This window comes from Corvus hawaiiensis, chromosome 2, assembly GCF_020740725.1.
Source record: "Corvus hawaiiensis isolate bCorHaw1 chromosome 2, bCorHaw1.pri.cur, whole genome shotgun sequence".
Classification (NCBI taxonomy): Eukaryota; Metazoa; Chordata; class Aves; order Passeriformes; family Corvidae; genus Corvus; species Corvus hawaiiensis.
In genome coordinates, this window is record NC_063214.1 from 43,208,835 (window position 1) to 43,225,072 (window position 16,238).

Consider the following 16,238-nt stretch of genomic DNA (forward strand, 5'->3'; position numbering starts at 1 on the left):
TCTTCTGTGCTGTTTTTCAATGCCTCAAAAGAGGAAGCTGCCACAAAGAGGAAGTTTCTTACTTGTTTGGGATCTCACTGAAGTCAAGGGGGAGACTCCACTGTGCCTCAGTGAGTCAGTTACTCACATGCCATGAGACTGATGTCTGACTTGCAGGAGTTTTCATCAATGTACCTGTGAGAAAGGAAAAAAAAAATACTTTAAAAGAAAGGAGAATGAAAACCTGAACAGTGAATTTCCTACCACCAATGTGGAACTTTCAAAGCATGAGCTGAACTTTATAATTCTCTCAGCTGGATGTACTGTGATACTGTAGTCCTTTTCCTGTTTTAGATGAAACAACTTTTAGCAAAAGAAAAGAGGCAGCAGGATTCAGGGGAAATCTGATTTTTCCTATTCTGATCTCAGCTTCTGTGACAAAAACACAGGAATAACCACAGCTGGCTCTCCAGGAAGGACTTAAATGCCTTTGTTTCAAGGCATGCTGTATTTAAGTGCCCCATAGATGCCTTGCTATTACCAAAGCATGGAAAAATGCCTGGGAGTTACGTGACAAACACAGTTAACCTGCCTGAAGTGAATGATTCCTAAAACTCAGTGTAAAACTAAATGCTTTTCCAGTTGCTTTGTTTTCTAACAGATGCTGTTGTTTGAATTGCGTGTTTGACTCTACTTACGTTAATTAGGCATAACTCTGCATCTGAGTCCCCCAGGTCAGTGTTTTATATCGAATATTTTTTCTGTCATATTGTTGGTTTTCAGCCACTGTTGTACCACAGTCAGTTTATTCACATGCAAGGCTTATTTGCCATAAGCAACCAATTCAGTTTCATTAACAGACCTTGCCCCTGACAAACCAACAGCTGTGGCACTCTTAGTCCTCAAAGCACCTGTGACTGGGTTTCCACATGCCTGGAAATCACTGTACATGTTTTTCCCATTTAGCACTATAAATACAGATGTATGAGAGAAGCAGCACTGACACATGCATGAATTCACTTGTTTGCAGGGCAAATGCACCATTCTAGGAATGTGTTTCCTGGAAATGCAGTTAAGCGACTGTGTATAACTACATATCTTCCTACTCTGAAACATTGCCTGAACACTTACAACTGAACATTAATTTACCAGTTTTGGTATCTTACAAGCAAAAAAATCCTTTGATATGCACAGATGCCTGATTATGTGTGACATCATTACAGAAATCATAGTATCGTAGAATGGTTTGGGTTGGAAGGGACCTTAAAAATCATCTCGTTCTAAACCCCTTGCTATGGGCAGGGACACCTTCCACTAGATCAGGTTTGTCATCCAACCTGGTCTTGAACACTTCCAGAGATGGGGCAGCTACAGCTTCTCTGGGAAACCTGTGCCATTGCCTCACTACTGTCACAGTAAGGAATTTGTTCCTAACATCTAATCTAAACTTACCATCTTTCAGTTTGAAGCCATTCCCCTTGTCCTACCACTACATACTCCTGTCAAAAGTCCTTCTCCAGTTCTCCCGTAGCTCCCTTTAGGTACTGGAAGGTGCTATAACGTCTCTCTGGAACCTTCTCGTCTCCAGGCTGAGCAGCCCCAGCTCTCTCAGCCTGCCTTCACAGAAGAGGTGCACCAGCCCTCTGGCCATTTTTGTGACCCTCTTTTGAACTCCCTCCAGCAGGTCCATGTCCTTTTTTCATTGGACAACACAGAGCAGGATGCAGTACTCCAAGGGTAGTCACCTTCCTTGAGCTGCTGGTCATGCTGCTTTTTATGCAGCTTCTTTTAATACAAATATTTGTGGCAGAGTGATAGCAGAGTAAATCAGAAGATATGAGTCAAGATGTTATGAGAACAGGAAGAGGTGTCTCAGCATCCTGGTCTTTTGGGGGTAGGATAAAGACTAGGTATCTTCTTGAAAAGCCAGTAAGAAGGATAGTATGGGGAAAGGGAAGGACATATCTGATTCAGGGGAGGAAAAGTATTAACACTACAAAGACTCTTACCTCAGAAAATATGAAAGAGAAGAAAAGTAGGAGAAAAGTTTCAGGAAGTTACTTAAGAAAAAAAGAGATTTTGTTGATTTTGTCTAATTTTCATTTAACTGATAAATACAGATTTTAGATGAGTAACAGTCTTGCACGCAGAAAGGATGTGGAGAGCTCACTAACTATTGAACTGAAGCTATTCTGAGGTCTGTGGATGCTAGTTTGTGATATATCTTAGTTAATAACTTGGTAGTTCTGATGCTTGTCTGGTGTTTAGTTCAGGAAAGAAAAGTCAATATCCTTCACCAGCAGTGGTGTGAGTCATACTCTTTATTGGAGGAGTCAGTTCCGTGTGGGAGTGGGACCTAAATGAATGTTTACATGAGGAAAAACAATTTTGTTGTTCAAACCTAAAATATATGCTCTTTCAGAAGCCAGTTAGAGATGGCATTTAAAAGTATTTTTGTTTTCTATACAAAACCTCTACGAGACGACATTTATGTGTCAGAGATCATAAAATGGTACCATTTCATTGCAAACTCATTTTTTTTCTTAACCATAAAAGCAAAGGTCTTTTAGATCAAAGCTTTTAAGAGACACTATGACAGATAACAGAGAACAATCTTTCTCCCTAATGTTCTATGTTTAAAGACACTCACTGTACAATTTCCTAGAAAGCTAGGATTTTTGGAGAAAACTAACTTTATCTTGATTAGATCAGCTTTTAAAGTTATAAAATTGGGGTTATAAAGCTGATGTAAATTATGTAAACCACATGAAGTATGCTGAAAAAGTGGCCACCCTGTTCACTGCCCTTCACTATCCAAATTCTATATATCAGTCTGTCTGTTACATCCAAGCACAGTTAGGATAACTACTTTTGCAAGCCATAAATTAAGGATCACTGCATGTTATGTAAAACCTTTTTAATTTTACCTTTCTTTTACTAGTCACATAGTGGGGTTTTCTACAATAGTTTTAAAAAGTAAAAGAAAACTTCTGAAATATTTATCTATGTAGTGGAAGGGTTGTAATTATTATAGTTTGAATTTCTCAGTTTATTTTCTGTTTAAGAAACAAGGGAGTTCTTTGGTTTATTGATTGAATGAAAAGCTAGTTCTTGAAGCAGAGGTAGTTCTATACAAAGTATGGATGACTGAAGTGAGACTTGAAAAAAGGGTTACATAAAGATCTCTTCTAGAGTCAATCTGTCTATGGAACGAATTGTAGACGGTGCATATTTGACACTCTAGAGTTTGTAAGACTGAGAAACCAGAGTTTCCGGCTGCTGCTTCTCTGAGTGGAAGTGTTGGATCAGGTGATGAACAGAGATCCCTTTTATATATGAATCTAAATTATTAGGTCTGGAGTGTTTTAGGGACAGCTTTCACCAGATATGTTGCCAGACCTCTCACTGCTAGGGAGGATTTACTGTTACGTTATCTGATTCAGTCAACAAGCCACACCTGATTCTTTGCTCTTGTGACCCACTGTGCAGAATTCCAGACTCTTAGCACCCAGGACAACCTCTGCTTAGGTCATCCTTTTTCATCCAAGGAATCTGAGTGCAAACCAGGAACTGAGGAAGCTGCTCTCACAATCAGATGAGCACTTCCAGCCATGCATACGAGCACCTTTGACCGTGGCTCCTGACATCAGCCTTGAGAGTGTCCTGCTCTCCATGTTTCTTCTGTTGGGTGGTGTGAGCTGGGGTGCTGGGGAGCCTCTGGGCAGGAGGCAGACAGCAAGTGCCACAGTTACTGCACTAGTACCAGTCTATGACTCCAGCTCACTTGTTAACAGTGACTGTCCTGATTCCCAAAGTCACTGAAGATTATGTGTCCCTCTTTGCACAGACAATCTCTCTACTTTACTGAATTCATACACAGCCTCTGTCCTTCTCTGGTAAGTTTTTCTGGTAATTGTCTAAAAGATCTCTTTTTCTACTTCAGTTGTAAGCTGAAGTAAACTAACAGCCTGATATCACTAACATATTGCATTTGCAGTGAAGGACTCTTTATCTAGTAAGCACCAAAACAAAATAATTTGTTTCTTTTACTTTACAGAATGAGTTTCTGTCAGGAGGTCTGATTGCTTAGGATTCATAGGAGATGGGAAATGCACATGGTGAAATGGTAATTTCTTTTTTCTTTTTTGGGTGTTGAATTTTCCAAGCAAAACAAAAAAGCTTGCTGAAAAAGTAACATGTATAGGTATATGTATGTATGTATGTATGTGTATAATATACACAATTTTTAGGCAGAAAATATTCTCCAATTTCCAGAGAGACAGCTTGTATAAAAATGTGAAGGCATCCTGTATCCTGGAAGGCCTCATATCAAGCTGAGATTTGGCTTTAGATGAATTCGTTTTGCAGTATAGCTACAGCTGTATCCATCCATCTCTTTTCAGAATTCTGCTACTGCACTAGTTAAATAATGGACAAGGAGAAGAACGCTGTCTTGGCATTTTAGGGTTCACCATAGAGTTATTCTCAATTGTTCATGAGATTTACTCTGTCCTTGCAAACCTAACCTTCCCTGGCACCTTCTGGGGTTAGCACAGAGAAAAGTGCCTATTTTGACATCCTTCAGAGGAGCTTCTCCTTCTACTGATTACAGTAAAAGCTTGAGGAGATTATCCAACCTTGGTTAAACATAGCCTTTACAAACTCAACTCCATTTATATTCACAAATTAAATTATTCACAGACATTCCTCTAAGGAACAAAAAAGCCAACACATTTTACAATCTCTTGTGACACTGAATTACACAGACTCTGCTAAGCATAAGGAGTTGGCCCATACATGTTTAGCACAGAATTTACTTATGCATGAACTTGAGGATCTTGGCAAATGCTGGACATGATCTGGACTGGATTAAAGAAATGTTTGTTTAGAAGATGTCCAGCAAGTGGCATCAGGTCCTTGACTGGGTCTGTGAAGGTCAAATTCAATTCTTTGTCCCCGGCTTACCATGAAGGAGTGATGTGGCACAGAATATGAAGTTAGTTATATATCATTCAGCTCTTATAGTACTGAACTACTTAGGCTCCTAAGACTTGTTTTATTTGATGGCTCAGATAGTTAGAAGTTTATGTCTCGTTAAATCATTTTTTAATACAGTTTAAAGTGCTCTATAAAGTTTCAGGGTTATCAAAACAGTAAAATTATCTGACAAAATCCTGAGAAGATTATGCTTGCCCACTTACTCATAGTATGAGGAAATTCCTATTTCTGTGATTAATGATGACTTACACTGTTAAGAATGGCAGTTTGAATTAGGACAACTATATTAAGAAAAGAGAAAACTGGTGAGTTTATCAGGAAGAAATATTTGGCTGTTCAGTTCTGTACGCAAACATCACAGCCTTGAAAACTGCTTATGGTTCCTATGGGGAATGCTGTTTGCAGAGTTAGGTTTATCCCTGGCCTATTGACATGGAACTGACCTTAGCTGTGAAGTTAATATAGTACAATTAATAAAGCAAGACAGAAAACAAATACAAAGAAAGGTAGGGAGGATCAGAGGCAATAAACAAGAAAAGCAAGCTTTAGAGTAGAAAGCAACAGGAAATTTGGGGAGGAAGAAATGCCTGGTTTTGGAAGTGAGGAATCCTTCTCCATTTCTCAGGTCGTTGTATTTCCCTATAAAAACTTTCAATTAACAGTGGACACCTAAATTTTTCATGAGTTTGTAACTAACTATTTTATGCTGAGAGCATGCAGGGAGAAATTCAAACACTACATAATGGCAAATCAGATAAAAGTAACCACTCTCCAGTGATGTTTCTCCTTCCTATTAAAACTGCTGTACACATGTATCTGCTGATAATAAAACGTCAAGAATGAGAGAAAAACTTGAAGGATGCTTGATACAATAGGAAAAAAGTTTATTTTTTTTAAAAAAGATAATGTTCTGCATGTTATAGGTCCTAATTATGAACAAACCACACTTTGACTGAAAGCTGAGACTTTCATCTCCTGTTTTCAGAAAGCATGAGACTACATCTGTTTTGAGAGATAATGAGTTTGACACAGAAATCTCAGCCTGGCTACCTTTGAGCTCAGCAGCATATGGTCTAAAACTCCACTAATGATGTGAAAGCTTGAACTTCCCATGTTATGAAAGTGTATGTTCCACTTTTGGAAGAGGCTTGCTTATCCAGCTGTCCATGAACACCACTCAATACTGTTGCATGTTTCATGTCATTAACAGAGAGTGGTAGAATAAGTATATTCAATTTTGAATAAAAGACAACTGCCTGTATATTAGCTGTGGAGGAGAGATGTAAGCATTCAGGTATATAGGTTTTTGGCCTCACAAACCAGTTTTGGTTTGCTAGTCTTCCTCACATATCAACTTAAATATCCTTCCTTACTTAAAAATCAGGGACAAATGTGATGAATAATGGACTCAAACCCAAAACTGACAAATTCTGAATCTTAATCATTCCAATGGAAAAAATACTTTTGTAATCAAGTATAAAGTTTGGGGTAATACAATCACCTTTTTTTGGTATTTCAAGATGGCACTTCATTAATTACTCAACATCACAGCAGTTCATGAGGAGAGCCATGGGTTTATTCTATATCGTAGTTAGGACAATAAATCATCTTCTGGAGTAATATTATTGATTTAAATGGAAGCATAAGAAAAAAAGATTAAAACTTGGCATATTTTGTTTTATAGTCCTTTTCAGTCCTCTGGAGTCTGCACAGGGACATTCTGTGAGCTATATTGTAGTCTCATGGATTTCCAACATATGGTAGCAATGTGACTAGTTTAGTCAAATCAAAAAAATTTAAGATTGCCTCATTATCCAGATAGAAAGGATTTAATGGTGATTGATTTCTGTCATAGTGGGATAATTAACCTTACCACTTACAATATGTAGTAATTCATTAAGAGCATCTCACACCAGTTGCTAGAAATTATTAAGCTAAACCTCATGATACTTGCAAAGAAAGAATAATTATCCCCACTTTGCAGGTGGAAAAGCTGATTACATACAGATACTCACAAATACCTTACACCCATGACATACAGACATCATTATACAAAAAGAGATAAGGATACATTTTCCTAATTGATTATCTAATATTTTGTGTTATATCCATGCTGAAATGTATTGTTTAATTTTTGAGATGCTGAAATTTTTTATCTGTCTTGGGGTGACCTTATGATGTGTATCCCATATCGCTGCCTATGCCCAGAAATTAATTATTGGCCTTTTTATGCCTCTAAACTGAGCCTGAGAGGGGGAAGAAAAAAAAAAACTGAGCAAAACTTTCGCAAAGCAGTTTACAGCTTGTTCAAGGTCACATAAAGATAGCAGGTTTTTTTTTCCCAGCTGGGGCAGGGGAGCGAGGAAGCACCCGGCTTGCGGCTTTTTCCAGTCAGCTTTTGGCCAGTTTTTCCAGTTTCTTGTTCTCTGGAGAGAGGCTGAGAGTTGAACTTTTCCTTCTCTGGAATTTCGGATTTTCTCCCTTTTCTACTGGACTGCCTGATTGCTGTAACATCAGAGCACATCGGGAGGACTTTCCACCGGGCACAGAGGGCCTAGCCCTGGGCCAAGCCCCAGCTCCGAGGAGACCAAAGGGAGGACTCGAACACTTTCCCAGGTTTTTCCTCTACAGTGAAAGATTTTACCATTTAACATTATTTTCCTTTCCCGTGTGTTTGTTAAATAAATAGTTTTATCTTCTTCACTTTCCTTCGAGGAAAATTTATTTTTTCCCGAACCTGGTGGGGGGAGGGGTGGTTGTGCCTTCTCTCAGAGGATATATTCCTAAATTTGGCCAAACCGGAACATTATCTCAAAGTCCAATGAATATGGAGATGAAGTTTAAACACAAATCAGGAGCAAGCTACATCTGAGCAGCTTCAGAAATTCAGCTTTACTTTTGAAAGCATGGGAAGAGGTATAAGGAAACCCACAACAAAGTTCAACAGAACTCTGAATCAAATTTTAGACTTCTTCATTTGAATATATGTTAGAGATGTAGGTCAAGTGACTTTGATTATACATAGATTGCAATCAGAGTCCAAAAAACTGACTATTTTTGAATTCTGGAACCTTTATCTTGATTTTTATTAATTTTTGTTCATTAAAATATGACATACTTTATTTCATTAAAGAAAACTCTCTGGTAGCTAATTTAACATTTGTTAATTTTTACAGGGACAAAGTGATGTTTTACTTTACCAGTATAAAGCAGAGAAGAGGTGGAGGTCATAGTGTGTTTCCCACTAGCAGCACTCTGTGTTCTCCAGATCCTGCTAGGGAGAGGGAGAAAAACCATGTACCAACCCAGAAAATCCATATCTACCTTAATCATAATGTACAGTCCTCTTTCAGTTTGCTAAAGCTTTGTAAAGCCCTTGTGTTTGAAAAACATAATCACTCTTAGACAAGCTAAGTGTGGCAGAGTTGTCTCACACAGAGTGCTACTCTTCTGGTTTATACAGATACAGCCAGGAGAAAGGCAGTGAATCTTACTTAACCCTATCTTCATTGGCTCTACATTTTAATCAGCATTTAATCCCCCAGTATTTGCAGGGATGCTTTGGTAAACTAAAGTAGCAGACAAATGAAGAATATCCAGGGAAAAGTGAGTGAGTTAGGAGAAGCACGCATATAAGACTTCTTTCTAGCAAAAAAAGTGGTTTCAATTAACGTTTCAATATTTTTCAATAATTTTCTTCTTTTCAGCATTTTTTTTCTTCCATTAAATTTAATTATTCTCTCATCCAATTATTTGACTTAGAAAATATGACAAAATATGACTAAAAATGCTTCAATCAGTAGGACGGCTCAAGAGCTGAAGACAAGGAACTTGTGAAGAAAATATGTCTTGAGAAAACACCCATTAGAGGACAGTCTACCTGATTTAATGATGTGTCAAATAGGATAGAAACCCTATTGAGTCCCAGGGTTTAAGTATTTTTTCAAGTTTTGTTTGACATAGTGAGGTATAGTGTGAAAGCAAAATGCTGTGAAGGTGATAGACCATAAAACTGGTGATGTGAAGGAATGAAAATGGTCAAATACAGCCATCCTTGCTTTTGCTGAGTAAATAGGAGCTTACTTGTCCTGCTGGGATTATTTGCAGAGCACAGTTTGTCAGTAAATAGGTGTGAGAATTGGCTGTATTGTGAGTGAAAAAATGTCCTGAATGTGTCTATGGAAACCAAATTGTACTTTTCTTGTCCAATCATTCCCTATAATCTACAAAGTCAGAACCTCTTATTTTATCTGGGGGCATCTTGATGCAAGACTTTGTAATATCTGATGAACAGCAGGTACATCATAATCACTGATTCCTTCTCCATAAGGTAATTAACAAAACCATTAATAACCAAGCTGTCTGCTGTACCTTAAAGGTACAGAAAGTCAAAGGTGAGACCAATGGTCTCATAGCAGTTAATTGGTATCACACTCCCTTGTAAGACCTTGCTTCTTGTAGTGAACCCTCCTATGCCAGCAACAGGATGGCTAGGGGCAAATGAGGACATTAACCTCTTCTCTCACTGCTGGGTCTGAGTGCACTGAGTGCTGCAACCCGGGCTGGCCTGGGCTAGCTTTGGACTAAGTCAGTGTCAGGATCAGGAGCAGGACTGCAGCTCACCTGAACCTGGAAAGCAGGATGACTTCATGTTTGGTTTCAGGCTTGACTCAGTACTTATTTTATCAATACCTCGTTGTTCCCATCCTAAAACATTAGCTCTTTCTCTGTGGTCGCGATTAAGTTGGTGTTACCCTGGTGATTTCAGAGAGAAAGAGCAAAGCCGTCATAGGAGAGAAATGGTTTTGTTAATTGAGTCTGCTACCTCCTACTTCTTGTGTCAATTTGAATTCAGTGGTTTGCCAAATTTTTCTAAGGAGATTAATGACTTTGGATACCTAATTTAGGAAACCTTTAAAGCCTCTTGGACTTTAGGAAGTGAAAGTTATGTTCCACTGAAGTGCTTCAGGCTGGAAATGTAAAAGCTAAAGCTCTGAAGATGCACCCACCCAAAAATATGCATATATATTTGTACATGTCCTTTTCTTTGCTACAGTTGTGCATTTGGCAGAACATGAGCTTGCTGCTTCCTCTCTTTGCTTTGCTAAAGCCGACAGTCCAAATTGCTAGAAAAATGTATAGTCACTCACAGCTCTAGCTTTTTTGATAGAAATTAAATAACTTCATACTTTTCCTGTAATAGAAATATCCAAGAAGCATTGCTCATGGTAAAACAAATGAATCAATAATCTACCTCCATGATTTGATTTTGGGAAACAAAAAAAAGCTGCAGTTCATATCGGCCCACATAATTTAGCAGCTCTGGAAATTCATACCATTTTTAGAATTTTCCTTCCATGACAGTTTTCCATGTTGAGAAGAATTCAGCTTTGAGTTTTCTACTTGCTCTGATAGATTTATCCTATTAAAAAAAAATGTTTACCACCATTTTTATTGGGTTTTTCCCCCAAAGATTTATAAAAAAATTAAGGTGTTTTAATTAAAAGATCATATAAGAAAATATGTATTTGTAATTACTTCCCAAGGCACTAAATGCATTTCCTTCTAAATGTTTGTGCATGTAAGCTTCTATGATATATTCTTACAAGACTGAAAAATAAGTTCTGTACAATAATTTATCATTTTAACTAGAATTTTTATTAGTACCATGCTATTTGCAAACAGATTAGTAAGTCTTTAAAGTAATTCAAAATTACAGTTTGAGTTCTCTATTGAGATGTTTGTAGATCACAAACATCAAAAAAAAAGAAAGAACATTCTTTTGGGTCAAGTATTTTTAATGATAATAATCTTAGTTTAGATATCCTGAGTTCTGTTTTCTCATGAATTAGTGTCAAAGGAAAATTATTCTATTTTGATTCTGTGAACACTTCATGTTTAATTCTAGGTTTATGTTAAGTCAAATTTATTGTGACAGAACTATTTATCTGCTGCTATCTAAGCAGTGAAATAAGTGCTTGCAAATCAGTTAGATAAATATATTAATTAGTTAGAAGACAGTCCATAAGAGAGCAAAATCAATAGCATGTGGAAGGTAACAAAGTATCAGCTTTCAACCAGATGACTGACTGTGCAAGCTGAAATTTTTCACATCCAGAACTTGAAATTTGGACATGAGCAGTGTCTTTCTGTTAATGTCTGTCCATAAAAAATGTAAACACCTGAATAGCAGTAGAGCACAAATTCTAAATGTACAAACCCTGTAAAATCAAACTACATTTAAAAATATACTTTTATGATTTTCCATATAGACTCTCAGTTCTAATTATCACTGAGTTTGGTGTTGCTATATAATATACCACTCACTGGGTTCAAGTGACTGACATAGACCAGAAACATAACTATGTCTGTAAGTCAGTATTTAGGCTTATTTCTATGCAGAATGGGAATTCTGGGACAGATAAATGGACATTTATTCTAATACTATCATTTTTCTAATCTGGTATGCCAGTGTTTGCCTCAATATTATTTGGTACTTTTTGGAGGATAACTTTTGAGACAGCAAGTCTTTCAAGTTTGTAAACTCTTTCTTGATGAATTATTTTTAATCCATTGTTTCTCCTTCTTAACTTTATTTACTTCGTAATTGGCAATCACTTTAATTTCATGCCTTACGCTAATGTCACAATGTCTTCTTTCAAACACTGATCATACAATTGGTCTAACAGTTCATCTAGCACTGCTTTTAAGGTTGTACTGGAACTCAAAGCCAACAGATCACCCATCAAGTTGCACAGTTATTGGCCTATAACAGAGAATAACCCCAAAAGAATGAGAACAAAATGATGGGAGATTAACAGACAGAACTTCAGAGATAGAGGCTCTTTCAGCAGAGCGGCTGAGAGAATGGTTTGAATGTCCTACTTTGGCCAGGAGAATTATTTTTCTCTTGAGAAGACAAATTTATTCAGATAATCCCCAAACTTTCTGCTCATCCCGCTTGCATCTGAGACAAAAAATTGTAAATATTGGGGGAGGGATAAAAGAAAACCAAACGTCACTCTTTTCTGAAAACAAATGCTTTGTTCCTTGAAAGAGATCATGGATAAAAGTGGTGAGAGCATGTGCTCTGCATATTCCTTCTACTTCTGTCTCCATCTTCAGCCCCTCAAACCTATTTTTTTTTTTAAATTCTGTAAAAAAGTGGCTAAAGACCATGCAAATCTGGGTCTTGGTCTGTTTTAAACCTTGTATCTAGGAAACTGTCCTAGATTCTTCTATTCATATATAGCTTGATTAATTTCTGTAGGGCTAAAATACTGGTTTCTGCTCTGGTGTCTCCACTGAGAGTGGGAATGACCGCCCTCCACCTCTGCTAAAGGATTTAGCTCTCATCTTTCAATGGCTTAGACATACTTTGGTTCCTGGTACTAACATTTTGTTACGAAGACAGAGGAATGGTGGGATGGCCCATATGGATGGGTGCTTGGATGATGTTTATATTATATCGTGTTAATTTGATAAAACAGGATTTTATACAAATATATAATTTTATGTATATAGGTATGTGTGTGTATTAAGGATTGACAGACTTGGTGATTTCTGCTAAAAAGGAATTGAATTTAGGATCAATATACAAACTGTTCAATATACGTCTGTTTGCAGACAAATGTCTAAATTGCAAAAATATCTTAGAGTACCATGATGAATGAATAATTTTAACTAAATACTTTCTTTGATGATACCATACCGATTTAAAGAGGTCGTGCCCTAAATGTGTCAGAAATCAAGAAAATAGTTGTACAGGAATTATCTACAAATTTATAATTAGTTTTCATGTTTTCAGTCAGTACTTTGTAGTATAATTCTTATATGGGTCATTTCAGCATTTGCTTAATTTTATGTGTGAGCTCAAATCCAGTTATCAGTGGACTGTTCTGCTGAGGATGGCTAGGTTTAAGAATTAAGTATGTGTCTTAGTACTTCATGAATGAATTCTGTAATCTTAGGAGATGCAAACCTCTCAAGAATTCAATTAAATGTCAATTAAACTTTGCTGAAAACTTAAACCTGTGTAAGCATCTGGGGATCTGGACATCAGAAGTTGAACAAGACCTACCCAATTTGTTCTCCTCAGAGAGTATTCAGCACAGATTTGCTGTCAAAACTGAATTAAACTCTTGCTATTTAGACCTCTGTTCAGTGAGATTTTTTTCTTATATCCTGCACACCAAATCCAAAAATTTCTTTTTTAAAAACTATTTTTAACAATACTGTAAGTGCCCTCTATACAAAAGGTGAAAGTAGAATTCAGAATGTCTATTAACTAGGTGGCAGTCACTGCACTGGACTTTGGTCATAATATGAACTTGCTTTTCAACAGAGTGGATGTGATTATTTGCTACTTTTGTCCCATGTGCAAAATATGGCTGAAAATGCAGCAGTGCAGAAGAAAGGGCAAATTTTAAATAGTTTGCAACTCAACTGGAAAGAAATGTATCAGCCAAGAGAACCCATTTCTGTAGCCTAAGGGGCAGTTTTCAGTATTCAGTTATTAGGCAACTTGGAACAAAAGACAAAGATTGCACAGAATTCTTGTAACTACAAAGTTTGCTTCTCTGCTTTCTCTGCAATTACTGTAGCCTTAGCCTTGATTCCCACACTAATTAACACATTAGCTCATTTTGACCATTTTTATTTTATTGGTTTTTTAGAGTCTTTGAAGCAGTCTCAGCAGACAAAATTCGATTGACAGGTGGTTACACCTTTATGAAAATGGTGCAATTTGGCTTTCTGTCTCTGCAGGTTTTAACTCCTTAGTCATTCTTAGCTCTGTGCACATTTGGCTTCTTCATTGTTCCATCTTTCATGCTCTACTGAGTTGGTGTCTCTGTGTAGATCATCCTTCAATCATATGCTTCACAGAGCCAATACACATAGATTCCCACTGCTGATTCACTCTGTGCTTGTCCGATTTCATGCATTTTATGGTTATTTTATTCAGAAGACTGCAGAAATTATTGTCATGTTAATGTTCTCATCCAGATAGTAATACAGCAGGTGACTAGTGGTAATTAATCATCAAACCCTTTATTCTTTTTATAACAGAGGAGCTTTTTAATATTGTGCAAATCATAACCTGCACATCCATAAGTGTTGTGCGAATCTGTCAGAAATAGCCAAGCTCTTCTAGAAAATGGTGTCAAATGTTGAAAGTCTTATCTTAAGAATTTATAGGGTCTAAGTACCCTATTACAAGTTTTATAGATGTCATTCCCATTAAAAACACAGAAAATGTCATGTCAAAGCCCCCAGTCTACCAGTGGTGTGTGTTACATTTGATAACTGTTACTGTCCCTTGCAGATAAATTACAGTCTTTCAGCTGCATAAATACAGGTTTGCTGTTGAAGAAACAGCATACAAGCAGACATTTTTTTATAATCTGCATCTTTGAAGGCCACTAATGGCCATTCAACCAACCTCTCAAAGCATTAATAAGAGTATTGATGACACACAGCTGACAGTAATGTCAATCAGTCAATTTTTGGGTATTACTAATATTTCCCATTACACACGGTATGATAAATTTACTATGAGTGCAGCTAGGAGAATGAGCAGAGCAATGTCACATTTACAATTTTATTTTAAACTTTATGTAGTACAAAACATTTTTAAAATGGCATTGTGTCATGAGAAATGATGATGGCTGTGTATTAGAATCAATAGAGACATCTAGAGTAGCCCTTTACTGTGTCTTCCAATCATCATGCTGGTCAATTAATATTGGTAAAGGAGTCTCAAAGTCTACAGCATCTTAGGAGCTTCCAGAGAACCCAGCATCAGGAGAAGTTGCAGGGTAGCCACTTGACTCATCTATTCACCTGTTTGCCAGATGTGCTAAGGAAAAGAGGTATCTTTCAGTCATACTGGAGAATTAGTGGTGATGGATATTTTCCTGGTAAGACTATCAGAGATTTCAGTCTTTAAAAACAAAACAAATAAACAAACAAGCAACACCGCCCCCCCCCAAGATATTGTAATTGCTATCAAAAATATTTGGGGCTGATTATATAGCATGCATATGCTGTTTTCAAACAAGTATTGATATGGGCTTGCAAGGCAATTTTTTTATCATCTGAAACATATTGTTTGGAATAGACAAAGTATTTATTTTTCTACTAAAACAGACGAGCTTTTTTTTTATTTGCATTTCTGTGCTATATCAGAAAATGCAAGTATGTTATATGAAATACAGAATATTGCCTTTGTCCCACTTCTCACAGATTTTGGAGGAGTGTTATGCTTAGTTTTAGGATTGGGAAATTGTGGGCACAAAACCAGGAAATTTCTCAGGGAGCACATTTCTCAGTTTGTTTTAGAGAGGATTGTAATCAGAAAGAAATCCACAGTTTTTAGATTTTTGGACAATCATTTGATCCTAACAGATGCTGAGTGTCTTGTGATATGGCTAGGAATGAAAGCCCAGCTCTTCAGACTCTTACACTGACTTTGTGTGTGTGGTAGGATTAGTTTTTCTTTACTTGGGTTTTGAGGATAAGGAGCTTCATCTGACCATTCTGTGAGAATATTTGCATGGAAAATTTCTATGGGGAAACTTGGTAGAAATGTTTAAGTAGCAAAGAATGCAGATAGACAATTAGGGACGTTTTTAAAAGTGCCAAGGCATCTAAATACATTGGAAAATCATACTATGATCCCTGACTACATTGTAAACCACTTTTATCCTTTAAAAGCTAATATTTAACCTCCATGTGTGAGATTAATTTCACCTAACTTGAAACATCCTTCGTTAATATGGATGAATTTGTCTGAGCTAGACAGCATGGTGACTTTTTATAGTCAGGGAAGAGAAACAGTCACTTGTGGGACACGATTCATCTAATCATGACTTAGAAATCTAAACCAGTTCAGATGAATTGAACTCTAAAAATGCCTATTTATCTCCACTGTCTGTAGCAGAATTCTAGGGTGACAGTCTGTGCCATCGTTGGCTATATTACTAACCTATAAAGTCAGACAGCTAAATGTCTTAACTACCTTGTTTTGGATCAATTTCTAAGAACCAAATAGCTTAAGCAAGCTGCGTCCAAACCTACTGTTAAGGCAAAAATCAGGGGTGAATATCTTCCCTCTGTGCCTGGTTTTCTGTCTCTGGAAAATGAGTAGATTAATTCCAGAACTCAGTGAGAGCGTGGGGCAGGACGTAGGGTACAGACACATACAGGATCATGGGTTAAAATGTGAATTCAAAGTAATGTGAGCCACCTCTGTGCTTCCA

The 16,238-nt window shown here is 37.0% G+C and overlaps 1 protein-coding gene across 5 annotated transcripts in view; it reads left to right on the forward strand.

The window, feature by feature from the left end:
• The window catches only part of CNTN5 (contactin 5), a 618,861-nt gene that overhangs the window by 54,682 nt on the left and 547,941 nt on the right, over positions 1 to 16,238 (forward strand). For 3 of the 5 annotated variants that reach the window (XM_048294601.1, XM_048294603.1, XM_048294606.1), the window contains one exon: positions 4,037 to 4,105. The exons of the other annotated variants lie outside the window; for them this stretch is intronic. The gene's annotated coding sequence lies outside the window, so the exon portion shown is untranslated. The remainder of the gene's footprint in view (positions 1 to 4,036; positions 4,106 to 16,238) is intronic. 5 annotated transcript variants of the gene reach the window in all.